The 17,805-nt window shown below is 46.5% G+C and overlaps 1 protein-coding gene across 3 annotated transcripts in view; it reads left to right on the top strand.

The window, feature by feature from the left end:
* Positions 1 to 13,477: 13,477 nt before the first annotated feature.
* Positions 13,478 to 17,805, top strand: part of NHEJ1 (non-homologous end joining factor 1) — a 231,023-nt gene continuing 226,695 nt past the window's right edge. For all 3 annotated transcript variants that reach the window (XM_089683584.1, XM_089683583.1, XM_089683582.1), the window contains exon 1: positions 13,478 to 13,531. The gene's annotated coding sequence lies outside the window, so the exon portion shown is untranslated. The remainder of the gene's footprint in view (positions 13,532 to 17,805) is intronic.

Below are 17,805 nucleotides of genomic sequence, written 5' to 3'. Positions count from 1 at the left end.
ATGCCACCCTCCTCACCCTTCTCCTTCTCATATCCGCTGGGGACATCTCCCCGAACCCTGGCCCCTCACCACCTCTCCCCCCCTCTAGGAACCCCCCCTCCAGGGACCCCCCTGCAGCCGCCGCAACCCCCTCAACCTCATACCTGTGCACCTCCTCCCCGCATCCATCCCCCCTCTCTCGGTTGCACTTCTGAACGCCCGTTCGGTTTGCAACAAACTAACTGCCATCCATGACCTCTTTATCTCCCGCTCCCTCAACCTCCTAGCCATCACCGAAACCTGGGTACAGGCCACTGACACTACCTCCCTTGCGGCACTCTCCCATGGAGGTCTCATCTGGTCCCATTCACCAAGACTGGGCGGTCACAAAGGTGGTGGTGTCGGCCTGCTCCTATCACCGCTGAACACCTTCCAGGTCCTCCCTAACCCCCCCTCCCTAACCTTCTCCTCCTTCGAGGCTCACTGCATCCGGCTCTTCTCACCCACCCCCCTAAGGATCGCAGTGATCTACAGGCCCCCCGGATCCATAGCCCGCTTCCTGGATGACTTCGCCGCCTGGCTTCCCTTCTTCCTCTCCTCTGAGCTACCGACCATCATCCTCAGGGACTTCAACATCCCCATCAACGACAACACCCCAGCTACCTCCCAACTCCTCCACCTAACCTCCTCCTTCGCGCTCACACAATACACTCAATCCTCCACCCACATCAATGGGAACACCCTGGACCTCGTCTTCTCCCACCTCTGTACCCTTAACCACTTCACTAACACCCCCTTCCCTCTCTCCGACCACCACCTCCTCACGTTCTCCATCTCCCCTTCCCCTAACTCCCCCCCCCCAGTGCGCCAAACCATCACCAGCCGCAACCTTCAGAACCTGCACCCGGCCCCCCTCCACTCGGCTGCCGACCGCTTACACGACAGCATTCTTTCACTGTCATGTCCTGACCTAGCCACCACCGCGTACAACGACTCACTATCAGCTACCCTAGACTCTCTGGCACCCCTAACCACACGCAACATCAAACCCAGACCGCTCCAACCATGGCAGAACGACCATACTAAATGCCTCAAACGTCGCAGTCGTGTGCTGGAGAGACTATGGCGCAAAACCAGGTCCCCTCATGCATTCTCCCTCTACAAATCTGCCTTCCTCACCTACACCTCCTCCCTCCACGCCACCTAGCAGGCCTACTTCGTTGACCTGATCAACACCCTCTCCACCTACCCTCGCCGACTCTTCTCCACCTTCAACTCCCTGCTCTCTCCCCCCCCTCCTCCACACAGTACCTCACTTACCGCCCACGAGATTGCCACTCATCTCCACAACAAGATTGACGCAATCCACAAGGACATAGTCAACTTGCAATCTACCTCCCCATCTAGCCTCCCCCCTTCCATCACCCCCTTATCTCTCCCCTCCTCTGACCTCGCAACGGCACTGCCCACCACCACACCCAAGGCCCTGCCTACCGTAACCCCCCCATTACTGCACTCCTTCAGCCCTACTACCACTGAGGAAGTCACCAGAGTCTTCTCAGAAGCCCGCCTCACTACCTGCCCCCTGGACCCTATCCCCTCTCAACTCCTCCGGTCACCCCCCTCTTCCCTCATCCGCTCCCTTACCCACATCTTCAATCTCTCCCTCTCTACTGGCGTCTTCCCCTCCCCCCTAAAACATGCGCACATCACCCCATACTCAAAAAGCCCTCCCTGGACCCCACTGACCTCAACAACCTCAGACCAATTTCCCTGCTGCCACTCACCTCCAAGCTCCTTGAGCGCTTGGTCTACGATCGCCTAAGCGCCCACCTAACTGACAGCAACCTCCTTGACCCACTACAGTCCGGCTTCCGTCCCCTACACTCCACCGAAACTGCCCTCCTCAAAATCACCAACGATCTACTAACCGCCAAAGCCAAAGGCGACTACTCTGTCCTCCTTCTCCTAGACCTCTCCGCGCCCTTTGACACAGTCGACCACCCCCTCCTCCTTAATAAACTACTCTCCCTTGGCATCAGAGACACCGCTCTCTCCTGGTTCTCATCCTATCTATCCCAACGCTCCTTCAGCGTTTCCTACAACGGTGCCACCTCCTCTTCCCTCCCCCTCTCTGTTGGGGTCCCCCAGGGCTCTGTCCTTGGACCCCTTCTCTTCTCCATCTACACCTCCTCCCTTGGCAAACTCATACACTCCCACGGCTTCAACTACCACCTCTACGCTGATGATACTCAAATCTACCTATCCACCCCTCACCTCACCCCCACATTCTCCGCCCGCATCACTCACCTCCTAAACGACATCTCTGACTGGATGTCGCTCCATTTCCTCAAGCTCAACCTCTCCAAAACCGAGCTTCTCGTCTTTCCCCCTTCCCGCGCCCCCCCCCCATCCTTTCCATCACTACCAACAACACCACCATCAATCCTGCCCAGCAAGCCAAGGTCCTTGGCGTCATTCTGGACTCAAACCTTTCCTTTCAACCTCATGTCAAATCACTTACAAATACATGCAGGCTCCACCTCCGGAACATCGCCAAGATACGCTCCTCCCTTACCCCAGACACCACTAAACTACTCGTACACTCCCTGATTATCTCACGCCTTGACTACTGCAACTCCCTCCTCACCGGCCTACCCCAGTGCAAACTCTCCCCGCTTCAGACCATCCTGAACTCAGCTGCCAGACTCATCCACCTCACCAGCCGCTCCACCTCTGCCTCCCCCCTCTGCCTCTCCCTCCACTGGCTCCCCATTGCCCAACGCATTAAATTCAAACTGCTCACTCTGACCTAGAAGGCCATTCACAACACTGCCCCTAACTACCTCACCGACCTGATTCCCAGGTACCACCCTACCCGTACCCTTCGCTCTTCACAGGACCTCCTTCTATCTTGCTCCCTGGTCTCCTCCTCCCACGCACGACTGCAAGACTTCTCCAGGTCCTCCCCCATCCTCTGGAACTCACTACCCCAATCCATCAGACTGTCACCTTCCCTCCTCACCTTCAGGCGCTCCCTGAAAACCCACCTCTTCAGGGAAGCCTACCCCACCCTCACCTAACAGCCGCTGCCCTTCCCTCCTCCTACCACTCCATCCCCCACAGCCATTTCCTCCTGTACCTCTACCCCCTCCCTCCTAGATTGTAAGCTTGAAAGAGTAGGGCCCTCTTACCCCTTGTGTGCTGTTTGATGTTACTGTACTGTTTCATGTATTGCCCCCCCCTCTATTGTACAGCGCTGAGCAGACCCTTTGGCGCTATATAAACTCGATAAATAAATAAATAAAACTCTCTATAGTGTAAAAACGTTTCAGAAATTTTATTCCAACAAATTCCCCCTTAAAACTGCACTCACATTAAGCAAATATAAAGCCTTTTAATTTAAAAATCGGTCCCAGCCTGCAGCGCTTAGTACACGGCTGCCAACACACACAGTGACGTCTCACCTGCCTGCAACAGATGACGCGATTGCAGTCATGTGGATCAGACACGTGATAATGGCGTACGTGATAACTTCACTGCTGGATCACCTCCTAACGCGTTTCGTCACACGACTTCGCCAGAGGGTGTGATTAGCAGTGGATTAAGCTAGCTCTTATAGAGCCACACAGTCTCCCATTGGTTGGCATAGATTTACATAGCAACACCTTCTGACAATTGAACACAGGATGACCCAAACTAAGCTGATTGCCTCATTTAGACACCTTATCAGAGGAGAATATGAAACTACTCATTAGTGTATAGTAGCAGCTCCAATATAATCAACTATTCTAAATACTATATTCATGATGTGCGATGATATAGGCTTTAGGATACATTGATTCTATATAAATGTTTTTCTTTGGTCTATATTTTTCTAAATGTAGGACTTAAGTTTAGTGTTGTTTAGGATAGTCCCACCGTCAGGAATGGGCTCACCTGCTGTGTGGGATGCAGTACCGGTGCTTGCCAGCGGGTGCTTTCATCAGCCAGGATCTCACTCCTGCAATCAAGCCATCACCTGAGGCTGATTGCAGGAGGTATATTTAACCATTTGACGTCCGGCCAATAGCAGTATGGTGTCCGGAAAAATGCACTACCTTTCCGGGAGGCCACCATATGGCGTACTCCTGTACATACGCAGGTTCGCACACTTGCAGAGCCACAGATCTGAGTATCAGCCCCGTTGCCGATACCATGTGACCTGCTGTGACCAATCACAGCAGGTCACATGACAGTTGTATACAATGGATGACTTTATTCATGCCATCCATTGTATACTAGTGTCTAGCTGTGAATGGTCACAGCTAATCACATGCACATGTCATGTGATTAGCTGTGGCCAAAGCACAACTAAGCATAAAAAAAAAAAAAAAACCCTGAATGAATCGATGTCATTCAGGTAAATGCTTGCTTATAGCAAAGTAATTCTTTGCTATAAGCAAATTGTGGAAAAAAATAAATAAAAAAATACTGATCACTTCCCCAAAGTAGTACAATGTTACTATGGACATACTTTGGACATAGTGAAATATGAAAAAAAAAACTTAAAAAAAAAAAGAAAAAAAATTTAATAAAATAATTTTTTTTTCACACTGTCACCAGTCAGTGTTCCTGATCACCGCCATGCCAGTTATATGATGACGCTGTACTTCACTGGTGACAGTATGTAAAAAAAAATAGTGAAAATATTTTTTTTTATTTTTTCATTTTCCGAAAAATTATGACAAAAAAATACAACTTCAAAAAATTCGCAATGCCTCTTATGAAGTACGTCGGACTGTGTACTTTGCAAAAAGGGGTCATTTGGGGGATATTTGTACTATTCTGACATTCTTGGACCTCAAGAAATTAGATTGGCTGTCAGTACTTCAGGATTGATCAATATTCAGATCTATACCATAGTTTGTGAACTCTATAACTTTCCTACAAACTAAAAAATACATCCTAATTTGGGTCATTTTCACCAAAGACATGTAGCAGAATACATCTTGGCCTAAATTTATGAAGAACAATTTTTTATTTGCAAACTTTTATAACAGAAACAAAGAAAAACATGTTTTTTTTCAAAATTTTCGGTCTTTTTTTGTTCATTTAGCAAAAAATAAAAATCTCGGCGGTGATTAAATACCACCAAAAGAAAGCTCTAGTTGTGTGAAGAAAATGATAAAATTTTAGTTTGGGTACAATGTTGTATGACCGCGCAATTGTCATTCAAAGTGTGAGAGCGCTGAAACCTGAAAAATGGCCTGGGCAGGAAGGTGTAAGTGCCTTGGTGTTTTCCCATGTGCCCTGTTGTCCTGATCCTGTTTCCTGTCTCCTGCCTGCTTGACTCTCCTGCTTGACTCTGACTCTGCTAGAACTCCGCCTGCACCAACCCCGGCTATTCCTGACCATTCTCCTGCCTGCTCCTTTTGTACCTTGTCTGCCCGATTGTTCCTGACCCGGCCTGCCTGACCACTCCACCTCTCCAGCCCTGACTGCAATTGTACATATCTATTATTAGTTGGAGGTTTGGTTTTTGGTTGCATGTGCGTTTGTATATTTGTGCTCCTAATAAACGTTATTATTATTTCATCATTTCTGAAGCCTGCTGTTCCCTGTGTCAGTCCACACATCTCTGGTCATACCTGGCACCTACACTTAAAAACAAATCCTCTAGTCAGAGGCATGACTAGAAAATTTAGGGCCTTAACCTTGAAGGGCCTCCTTGACCTCTGGCCAGGGCTCTTGCCACCGATACCGGGACCCTTTACTTCCATCGAAAGGGCCCTTCATTACGCATACCTTACAAATGTCAAACTTGTGAATGAAAGACACGTGAGGGAGGCAGATATTTTGCAGGTAAAAAAATTTGCATTATTTATGTCCAAAGGAGCCTAAAAAGCATTGCACCAGGGATCAGTAGATGGCTGATGCCATGCAGGTCTGCAGATCTGTCAGAATATCTGCTTGCCGTACGGGATTCACGGGGTGTACGGGATGTACTGGATGTAAGGGGTGTACTGGATGTAAGGGGTGTACTGGATGTAAGGGGTGTACTGGATGTAAGGGGTGTACGGGGTGTACGGGATGTAAGGGGTGTACGGGATGTACAGGATGTATGGGGTATACGGGTTGTAAAGGATGTAAGGGGTGTACAGGATGTACGGGGTGTACAGGATGTACGGGGTGTACGGGATATACTGGATGTAAGGGGTGTACGTGGTGTACTGGATGTAAGGGGTGTACTGGATGTAAGGGGGGAACTGGTTGTACTGGATGTAAGGGGTGTACGGGATGTAAGGGGTGTACTGGATGTAAGGGGTGTACTGGGTGTACTGGATGTAAGGGGGGAACTGGGTGTACTGGATGTAAGGGGTGTACTGGATATAATGGGTGTATGTGGTGTACTGGATGTAAGGGGTGTACTGTATGTAAGGGGTGTACATGGTATATTGGATGTAAGGGGTGTATGGGGTGTACTGGATGTAAGGGGTGTACTGGATGTAAGGGGTGTACTGGATGTAAGGGGTCTACGGGATGTAAGGGGTGTACGGGGTGTACTGGATGTAAGGGGTGTACTGGATGTAAGGGGTGTACTGGATGTAAGGGGTGTACTGGATGTAAAGGGTGTACGGGGTGTACTGGATGTAAGGGGTGTACGGGGTGTACTGGATGTAAGGGGTGTACTGGGTGTACTGGATGTAAGGGGTGTACGGGGTGTACTGGATGTAAGGGGTGTACTGGACGTAAGGGGTGTACGGGGTGTACTGGATGTAAGGGGTGTACTGGATGCAAGGGGTGTACTGGATGCAAGGGGTGTACTGGATGCAAGGGGTGTACTGGATGCAAGGGGTGTACTGGATGCAAGGGGTGTACGGGGTGTACTGGATGTAAGGGGTGTACTGGATATAATGGGTGTATGTGGTGTACTGGATGTAAGGGGTGTACTGTATGTAAGGGGTGTACATGGTATATTGGATGTAAGGGGTGTATGGGGTGTACTGGATGTAAGGGGTGTACTGGATGTAAGGGGTCTACGGGATGTAAGGGGTGTACTGGATGTAAGGGGTGTACGGGGTGTACTGGATGTAAGGGGTGTACTGGATGTAAGGGGTGTACTGGATGTAAGGGGTGTACTGGATGCAAGGGGTGTACTGGATGCAAGGGGTGTACTGGATGTAAGGAGTGTACTGGATGTAAGGGGTGTACGGGGTGTACTGGATGTAAGGGGTGTACTGGATGCAAGGGGTGTACTGGATGTAAGGGGTGTACTGGATGTAAGGCCAAGCAGATAGTAAGTGGAGGTGGGGGGGGGGGGGGGGGAACTCAGCTCAGTGGGGGAAAGCAATGCCTTCTGACTTTAACCATTTGCTGATCTGGGCAATTTTTTTAATTTTTCACATACATGCAAATATTAGTATTTTTTGCAAGAAAATTACTTTGAACTCTCAGACATTATATGCTTTCTGAAAGCAGAGGCCCTGGAGAATAAACTGGTGGCTGTGGCAATTTTTTTATGTCACATGATATTTGTGCAGCTGTTTATTAAACACAAATTTTTAGGAAAAAATATACACTAAAATTAATATTATTCGTTTTGTATGGGTTTGATGGCCAGTCGGGTGTTCACCAGTCATTTTTTTTTATGGTCATTTTGGATTATCCTGTTACAGAGATATATTGGAATTTGTATATTCACCCACATTTCATTTTTTATACATCCCCTATTGGGGAGGTCATTTATTTGCATACGAGTTGGATGGTCAGCCGGGTGTTTACTGGTTAAGTGAATTTCCACTAGCTTTGTTTATCCATTTATTGGGTTATTTTTCATTTTTTTGTTACACCTATGCTCACAGATTATTGGAGGTTGTGAATGTTATTTAATTAGCAGCACCGCACACATTTATTATCTCTTCAAATGAATGTGCTGCCCTTTGCTGTCACACAAAAACAATGTTCAAAAAAAGCGCAGCAAATGTGATGCGGCGGTGTGAATGGGGCACGGCAAAAGAAGCTGCTAGACTATTTACGGCATTGAGCTTTCTGCTGTTTTTGTGCATTTTGCTGTGACAAACTGCATTTGCTTTCCCCATTGGGGGGTGACAATAACAATTAATTGCTTCGCAAATGCAACTTGTGATTTTCTTGAGCTCCTGAAACTGAAATGTGCATTTCTGCATGCTTTTTATGAATGCACAGGTGCGAATGCAAACTAAAGCCTAACTAAAAAAAAAAAAATCGGCACAAGTGACATTACTAACAATATATTACCGTATTTTTCGCCGTATAAGACGCACCTGACCATAAGACGCACCTAGGTTTTAGAGGCAGAAAACAGGAAAAAAAATTCTGAACTAATGGACTGCAGACACAGTACAGGAGATGACCAGAGACTGCGGACAGCACAGGGATGACCAGAGACTGCGGACAGCACAGGGATGACCAGAGTTTGCGGACAGCACAGGGATGACCAGAGACTGCGGACACAGTGCAGGAGATGACCAGAGACTGCGGACAGCACAGGAGATGACCAGAGACTGCGGACAGCACAGGAGATGACCAGAGACTGCGGACAGCACAGGAGATGACCAGAGACTGCGGACAGCACAGGAGATGACCAGAGACTGCGGACAGCACAGGAGATGACCAGAGACTGCGGACAGCACAGGAGATGACCAGAGACTGCGGACAGCACAGGAGATGACCAGAGACTGCGGACAGCACAGGAGATGACCAGAGACTGCGGACAGCACAGGGATGACCAGAGACTGCGGACAGCACAGGGATGACCAGAGTTTGCGGACAGCACAGGGATGACCAGAGACTGCGGACACAGTGCAGGAGATGACCAGAGACTGCGGACAGCACAGGAGATGACCAGAGACTGCGGACAGCACAGGAGATGACCAGAGACTGCGGACACAGTACAGGAGATGACCAGAGACTGCGGACAGCACAGGAGATGACCAGAGACTGCGGACAGCACAGGAGATGACCAGAGACTGCGGACAGCACAGGAGATGACCAGAGACTGCGGACAGCACAGGAGATGACCAGAGACTGCGGACAGCACAGGAGATGACCAGAGACTGCGGACAGCACAGGAGATGACCAGAGACTGCGGACAGCACAGGAGATGACCAGAGACTGCGGACAGCACAGGAGATGACCAGAGACTGCGGACAGCACAGGAGATGACCAGAGACTGCGGACAGCACAGGAGATGACCAGAGACTGCGGACAGCACAGGAGATGACCAGAGACTGCGGACAGCACAGGAGATGATCAGAGACTGCGGACAGCACAGGGATGACCAGAGACTGCGGACAGTACAGATGACTGCTGACCTTTGGGGAGGTGGGGAGCGGGTACCTGAATTTGACAGGTACCCGCTCTTACTTCCGCAGAGTTTTTGTTCGATCTTACCTGTTCCTCGATCCAGCCGCGCGCTGTCTTCCCAGCTTCTGTAATGGCGCTCGGCATGACAGCCGGGTGCCCAGTGCGCATGAGCGAGAAGCACTTGCGCTTTGTGATTGGTATCAGTGGGAGGAATAGTGCCCCATCATTGGTGTCAGTGGGAGGAATAGTGCCCCATCATTGGTATCAGTGGGAGGAATAGTGCCCCATCATTGGTGTCAGAGTGAGGAATACCATACCATATTGAAATCAAATCTGATGTTTTTTAATTTTTGGTGTGCGTTGGAAGAGGGGTAGTCTTATACGGAGAGTATAGCCCAAACCCTATATTTTAACAGGAAAAGTAGGGGGTCGTCTTATACGCCGGCAAATACGGTATATCTGTAGGTGATGTATATAGAGTTTGTGCATTGTAACACGTAATTGTTAGTATTATTAGCGCTACACTATTTATTTTTAATTGATTCCCCATGAAGTTTTGGAGTGCAGTCCAGTGTGTGCAAGCCAGTGGTGCTCCCCTCCTTTCCAGGTGACGACCAGATCCCTGATGACCATTGGTGTTCTCCGCTTGGATATTACACTATTATGCACATTTTGCTTGCGCTTCTAGTAAGTGCAAGCATACTTCATTCTCTTACTCACAAGAATCACCCGCACTGGATCTACTGGATTATCTGCACCTAGTATTCTCCAGGTCCTCCCCCATCCTCTGGAACTCACTACCCCAATCCATCAGATTGTCGCCTTCCCTCCTCACCTTCAGGCGCTCCCTGAAAACCCACCTCTTTAGGGAAGCCTACCCCACCCTCACCTAACAGCCGTCCTCCTACCACTCCATCCCCCACAGCTATTTCCTCCTGTACCACTTACCCCTCCCTCCTAGATTGTAAGCTCAAAAGAGTAGGGCCCTCTAACCCCTCCTGTGCTGTTTGTTGTTGTTGTACTGTTTCATGTATTGTCTCCCCCTCTATTGTACAGCGCTGAGCAAACCCTTTGGCGCTATATAAACTCGATGTAATAATAATAATAGTATCTACTCACTATATCACTGGACTATTTTTAATATTCATTGATGAGTTACTCTCTTGCTTGTTGGTATATATTATATATATATTTTTAACACCATATTTATATATACATTTTTTACTTTTGTGCAATATTTGATACAGCGCTGCATATTTAGATCACATGTTCTGTTCTGAGGATTAAAAGGTTTTTTCCTATGTGCTAGCAGCTATTTACTTCCTTTCTATGTTTGCTCACTCTTCTCCTATAAATATTATAATATTGTAAATATACAGGGTGATTGAAAAGTAACTCCCTATTTTAAACTATTTATACATTTTTTTATATGAAGTTTGTTCTGCTTGGCGTTATTGAACAGTTGTATAACACTAGTCAGACAGTCTACCAATAATTCAGAAGTCAAGAAACGTGAGACATGAGATCTGTATGTATTCTTTGTTCTGAATAACTTTGTAAAATTACAACATAAGCACAAACAAAATATATGTGTCAGCAGGGTGGATAAAAATCAATGATTTTTTTAAAAAAAATCAAAAAAATCTGTTTTTTTTAGATTTAAATCGGATTTTTTTTATTTAAATTGGATTTTTTAAAATAAAATGCTTTTGGAGGAAAATATATTACCATCCAAAGGTTATTCCATCATGAAATAAAGATTAGTTTTTTAATTATGTAGAATAAGGCTGTATATGTTTCATTTTTTTGGTAAATAAATTCCATGAATCCATTCACAATGTCATGCTCTTCCAGAGGTTTTTGTATGATTATTGGGCAGTTTCTCTGCCTACAAGATACTATCACAGATGCTTGGTTTACTTTTGCAGTTCTCAAAACTGAATTTGACTCAGCGGAGATCACATGCCTCTTCTTCACAGCAAAAATGTTATAACATGAACAGAGTTAAGAAAAAGACCTTCATCCTAACTTCTACAAACCTATGAATACAGAATCAACCCCTTCAGTGCTAAGTTTCAAGAAGTTCAGTGAATAGAATAGAAACAATATTTTTCTGATTGTTTGGAGTGGAATAGATCTGCACAAGAAGAAAGTGAAACTAAGTGTGAGGAGGAAGGGGCTGACAGTCTAAGTTTTTTAAAATATATATATTTTGTTTAGCCAAATTAGTTAACAAACATGGATGTTTAAGCAAGTCACATATGCTGGAATGTTATTGTTTCAGTTGAATAAATCTATTTAAATTGTTATTATTAAGGTAATGATTATTTTTCTCCATCCTAAGTACAACAGAAAAGTTGTCCAAATATGAATGATTAACCTATTAAACTGGGGATAAAAAAACTAATATGAAAAGTTGTTATTCTAAAAATCTTCATCTACTTGCATATTAAAGTTATACCAGCAAGAATTAGTCTTTATGTAGAAAACTAGGATTTAAATCAAGCCTTACTGACTAGTGATTTAAATTAGTTTGATTTAAATCAAATCCACCCTGTGTGTCAGTACATTAAACATTATAGAACAGCTTCATCCCATCAGTGAGTGTACTCACGGACAATTCCACCATAAGTCCAGGAATAGCTTGGAGCTCCATTGTAAGTTGCTTTCTAGATACAGAAGCAGTCACAAAATGGAGGGTAGGAGGTTCCAGGTTAAAGGTTAAAATGACCACTTCCTATCAAGTCCTGAAATAACTAGGCATATTAACTCTAACCAATAGATGGTAGCAACATCACATAACATTACAGTATATTACATACATTATTTTCAACAATATGGGCAGAATCAGGGGCGGACTGACCATTTGGAAACTCGGGCAACGCCCAAGGGCCTGGGGTCAGTAGGGTGCCCCATGAGATGCCCCTGGTATCCCCCATGAGATGCCTCTCCACATTTTGCTATTATTGTTTGTGAATGGCTGAATCAGGGGCGGACTGACCATTTGGAAACTCAGGCACCGCCCGAGGGCCCGGGGTCAGTAGGGGGCCCCATGAGATGCCCTGGTACCTTTTTCATAGGCTTTTTTGAGTTTGGGCAAGGACACAGGGGCCCCATAATCCCCTATTGCCCAGGGGCCCCATGAGTTTTCAGTCCGCCCCTGGGCTGAATGAACATTTTCCTCAACTTTTTTCTCAATTCTTTAATGTATGTTCCTTAATCTATGACAAATCTGCGATACCATGAATGCAAGGTATCTCACTATGCTGCAAGATGAAATCTGGCCAGTTGTCAATACCTGGGACAATATTGAAGACTTGATTTTTATGCAAGATGGTGCTCCTCCACATTTTGCTATTATTGTTCGTGAATGGTTGAATCAGGGGCGGTCTGACCATTTGGAAACTCAGGCACTGCCCGAGGGCCCGGGGTCAGTAGGGGGCCCCATGAGATGCCCCTGGTTCCTTTTTCATATGCTTTTTTGAGTTTGGGCAAGGACACAGGGGCCCCATGATCCCCTATTGCCTGGGGGCCCCATGAGTTGTCAGTCCGCCCCTGGGCTGAATGAACATTTTCCTGGGAGATGGTTGGGTCGTCGTGGTCCGCATGAGTGGCCGGCCAGAAGCCCCGATTTAACACCCTCCGACTTTTTTCTTTGGGGTTGGTTGAAGGAACAAGTTTCTCTACGAAACCAAAGACTTTAGAAGAACTTGAAGGGCGACTACAAGAAGTTATTTCTGCCATCCCACAAGAGTTTCTGCGAAGATCAGTTGATGCGATTCCCGAGCGGCTTCAGAAGCTGCAGGCGAATGCTGGTGCACATATCAAATTTTAAATAAAACTCAATGTTATGTGTGTTCTTCTCATATTCATTTTTTGTAAAAATAATGATTAAAAAATAAATGATAAGATTTTTAAAATAAGGAGTTACTTTTCAGTCACCCTGTATATAAAAGCTTTCAGTATTTTTCTAAATTTTAGTTCAAGCAGTGTCTAAACGTTTAACCAAAAAGCCAGGAAAACACATATTATATATTCAGTGACAAGTCATGGGATGAGGATTCAGGGATTGCAAAACTGGAGTTAAAAAACATACGCTGCAATCTGCAAAACTGAAGCTAGATGGTACTATTGCAATAGACTGAATGTAAGCCGTCCTTGCCTAGGAACGTTTGTGTGCTGGCCGTGTTTTCCGGGGGAAGGTTGGCGGACTGGTTGGCAGCAGGTAGGGCAGTGTGGTTGGTGGGATGGCGGAGTCAGGTCTGTTGTATTCTCATTCCCCCTCTGACAGTCTGGGGCTCATTGTCAGGCTTTGACCTTCCCTCTATAGAAGTCTATATTGTGATGTGTTGGAGGTCTGTCATTGTTATTGTCTTCACCATACATATCACAATGTACTCAGGGTGGAGGTAACCCATAGCAACCTGTGATAGGCCGATCGATCGTCTATCCATGGCTGAGGATCCACAGAGCATTATTGTTATTTTATTTATTATTAGCAGTTTTTATACATTGTATATGTGTGTTTCTCTATATCTTTAAATAGATTTTATTTTATATATATTTTTTCTATATTCCGTCTTGTGTGGCTACAGAAAGAGAGCTGCCGGCTCCCCCTGTGATCTTTCGGTGACCCACGTTATCTACTGGGGACCCCAGTGATCTGTTAGTGACCCCAGTGAAATGTTGGTGACTCCTGTGATTTCTTGGTGACCCCAGTGATCTGCCAGTGACCCCAGTGATCTGTTAGTGACCCCAATGAAATCTTGGTGACTCCAGTGATCTGCCAGTGACCCCAGTGATCTGTCGGCGACCCCAGTGATCTGTCGGCGACCTCTGTGATCCGTTAGCGACCCCAGTGAAATGTTGGTGACTCCTGTGATCGTTCGGTGACCTCTGTCATCTGTTAGCGACCCCAGTGAAATGTTGGTGACTCCTGTGATTTCTTGGTGACCCCAGTGATCTGCCAGTGACCCCGGTGATCTGTCGGCGACCTCTGTAATCTGTTAGCGACCCCAATGAAATCTTGGTGACTCCTGTGATTTCTTGGTGACCCCAGTGATCTGCCAGTGACCCCAGTGATCTGTCGGCGACCTCTATGATCCGTTAGCGACCCCAGTGAAATGTTGATGACTCCTGTGATTTCTTGGTGACCCCGGTGATCTGTCGGCGACCTCTGTGATCCGTTAGCGACCCCAGTGAAATGTTGGTGTCTCCTGTGATTTCTTGGTGACCCCAGTGATCGTTCGGTGACCTCTGTGATCTGTTAGCGACCTCTGTGATCTGTTAGCGACCCCAGTGAAATGTTGGTGACTCCTGTGATTTCTTGGTGACCCCGGTGATTTCTTGGTGACCCCAGTGATTTCTTGGTGACCCCAGTGATTGTTCAGTGACCTCTGTGATCTGTTAGTGACCCCAGTGAAATGTTGGTGACTCCTGTGATTTCTTGGTAACCCCAGTGATCTATCAAATTAGAAACAAACTCTCCTGCGCTCTGAGACCCAAAAGGGGTGGATAGATGAAACCAGAACTTGAAAAATTCAACCACCAGTGCATATGGGGTTGTGCAGCTTCAGACAAGGCTGGGGAAGCCCGACCAATACTGTGAAGCGAAAACAAAAAGCCCACCAACCTTGCACATTACCTTAGTAAACCAAAATTTTATTGAATACAGAATAATACAAACAACAAAGTATTTCAAGCATGTAAGTCCTAAAGGAATTATGGAATAGTAGAGCCTGTACCTTGAGTGTCCACCCCTATGATGGGACTCGCGCAGGCTTTACTATTCCACAGTTCCTTTGAGGACACTCATGCTTGAAATACTTCGTTGTTTGTGAGTATCATTCTGTATTCAATAAAATTTTGGTTTACTGAGGTAATGCGCAAGGTTGGTGCACTTTTTGTTTGTTTTCGACACCAGTGATCTGCCAGGGACCCCAGTGATATTTCAGCGACCCCAGTGATCTGCCAGGGACCCCAGTGATCTGCCGGCGACCCCAGTGATCTGTCAGTGAATCCAGTGGTCTGCTGGCAACCTTAGTGATCTGTCAGCGACCCAAGTGATCTGTTGGCGACTCCAGTGGTCTGCCAGCGACCTCAGTGATCTGTCGGTGATCCCAATGGTCTGCTGGCGACCCCAGTGTTCTGTCGGCAAATCCTGCGATCTGTCAGTGACCCCTGTGATTTACTGGTGTCACCAGTGTGTGTTCAGAGGAGGGGGAGAGGTGACGTCACTAAGTTCGGACCGCACACTACAACATGATTAATACGTATTTACAGAACTTGTTTATTAGGAAAAATAAAGACTCTCCAATTCAGCAATATTATTGAAAAATGTTAGTGACTCCTGTGATTTTTTTGGTGATCCCAGTGATCTGCCAGTGACCCCAATGATTTGTTGGCAAATCCTGCAATCTGCCGGTGACCCCAGTGATCTGCCGGCGAATCGTTCGATCTGTCGGTGACCCCAGTGATTTACTGGTGTCACCAATGTGTGTTCAGAGGATGGGGAGAGGGGTGATGTCACTAAGTTCAGACTGCACACTACAACATGATTAATATGTATCTAATTGAAATGAAAATGAATAAATGTTTGGCTAGAGTTTGGGTTTAAAGTGGAATTTCATTCTCTCAATCAACAATGACTATTTATAACTGTTATGCTGCTAACATTAGCACTTAGATAGGAAGGTCAGGGATGCACAAATTATATCGCTCAATGCCTGGGACTTGCAGTGCCGGCAGGTGGTTTCCATTTACTGTTAGCCCTGCTACGGCAAGCAGCAGGGTTTACTTTTTTTGCCCGAGCGGGACAACATGGCCTTTCCTCCACCTGCGGGACTGACGCCCTCACTTTCACCAGTGGTTAGTGACCCCCTACCCTGGGCCTGAGACGCCCCCCCCCCTCACCTGTAGTGACCCCTAATATCACTTCTACTGGGGACACTGATCACTGACCCTCCAAACCTATATGGAGGGACTCTGACCCAATATATCACTTATGCTGCAGAGGACAATGACACCTACCTGATACCCCCTTATATAACCTCCTAAATATATATATATTTTTTGCAACAGGCATTTTTTCCTTCTAAGCAGAAGTGATTCAAGTGGCTGAACAGCCACTTCTGTAGGTGGCAGAAGGGGCCCACCACCTCCCGCCTTTCCCAGGCTCTACCGTCCAATCACGGACCTGGTGAGTGCTGTGACCGTTGGCGACAGCGGCACTACACTGAGACAGAGGAACCGACACTGTTCCTTCCTCTCTTTTACCCTGGAAACCGGAAGGTTCTTTGTTTCAAAGGCTGTTAGCAGCCAGGAAAGCAGCCAATCAGACCAATCTGTGTCTGATCGGCTGCATTGAAGCCCAGAGGAGAGATCTGGGGTCTAATAGACCCCGCATCTCTCCATAAGAGGACCTGTCATGGCCCATAGTATCAAAAGGGATGCTGCTCATCCCTTGTGATTTATTTATTTCATGTACTTATAAAGTGCTGTCAATTTACGCAGCACTTTACATATATATTGTACATTTACATCAGTCCCTAACCCTCAAGGGGCGTACAATCTAAGGTCCCTAACTTACATTCATACATACACATACTAGGGACAATTTAGACAGGAGCCAATTCACCTACCAGCATGTCTTTGGAGTGTGGGAGGAAACCGGAGTACCCGGAGGAAACCAACGCAGGCACAGGAAGAACATGCAAACTCCAGGCAGGTGGTGCTGTGGTTGGGATTTGAACCAACAACCCTAGTACTGCCAGGAGGAAGTGCTAATTATTTAGCCACTGTGCTGCCCACTACTGGAATGTATCTGCCCTTAGCTCAGACATGTAGGCAGGAGGGTGTGTTTAGCTGAGAAAATCCCTCCTCCCCTTCTAAAGACTTCTGGGATGTATGACATCATTTGCCTAGGCCAGAAACCAGGAAGTAACTGAAGGTGGTGCCGTGGTTGGGATTCGAACCAGCGGCCCTAGTACTGCCAGGCGGAAGTGCTAATCATTTAGCCACTGTGATAGCTTAATACAAAAAAAAAAAAAGAAATTAGAGACAGTGTAAAAAAAAAAAAGTTTTAGATGAAATAAATAATAATAAAAAAATTAAAGTGCCCTCATTCCACCCTGCTTACGTGGAAATGCGAATGCGTATGTAAGTCCCGCATTCAAATGTAAACAATGATCACACCACACTTGTGAGGTATTGTCACGAACGGCAGACAAAAAACAATCATTTTAGTGCAAGACCTCCTGTGTCACTCTAGACCAGGGGTGGGCAAACTTTTTGACTTGAGGGCCACAATGGGCTGATATATTGGACCCGGGGGCCGGACCAAGAGTAGATGAATGATGTGTATGTGTCATCCATAGTAAGTATAGTAATATTCCCCCATAGTAAGCATAGTAATTAATCCCCCATATAGTAATTAATCCCCCATATAGTAATTCATCCCCCATATAGTAATTCATCCTCCATATAGTAATTCATCCCCCA

Source organism: Staurois parvus, unplaced genomic scaffold (genome assembly GCF_062004578.1).
Source record: "Staurois parvus isolate SC_StPar_1 unplaced genomic scaffold, SC_StPar_1.0 ptg000315l, whole genome shotgun sequence".
NCBI classification, from domain to species: domain Eukaryota; kingdom Metazoa; phylum Chordata; class Amphibia; order Anura; family Ranidae; genus Staurois; species Staurois parvus.
The sequence above is the reverse complement of the archived record's forward strand: the minus strand, read 5'-3'. Positions and strand labels throughout refer to the sequence as shown.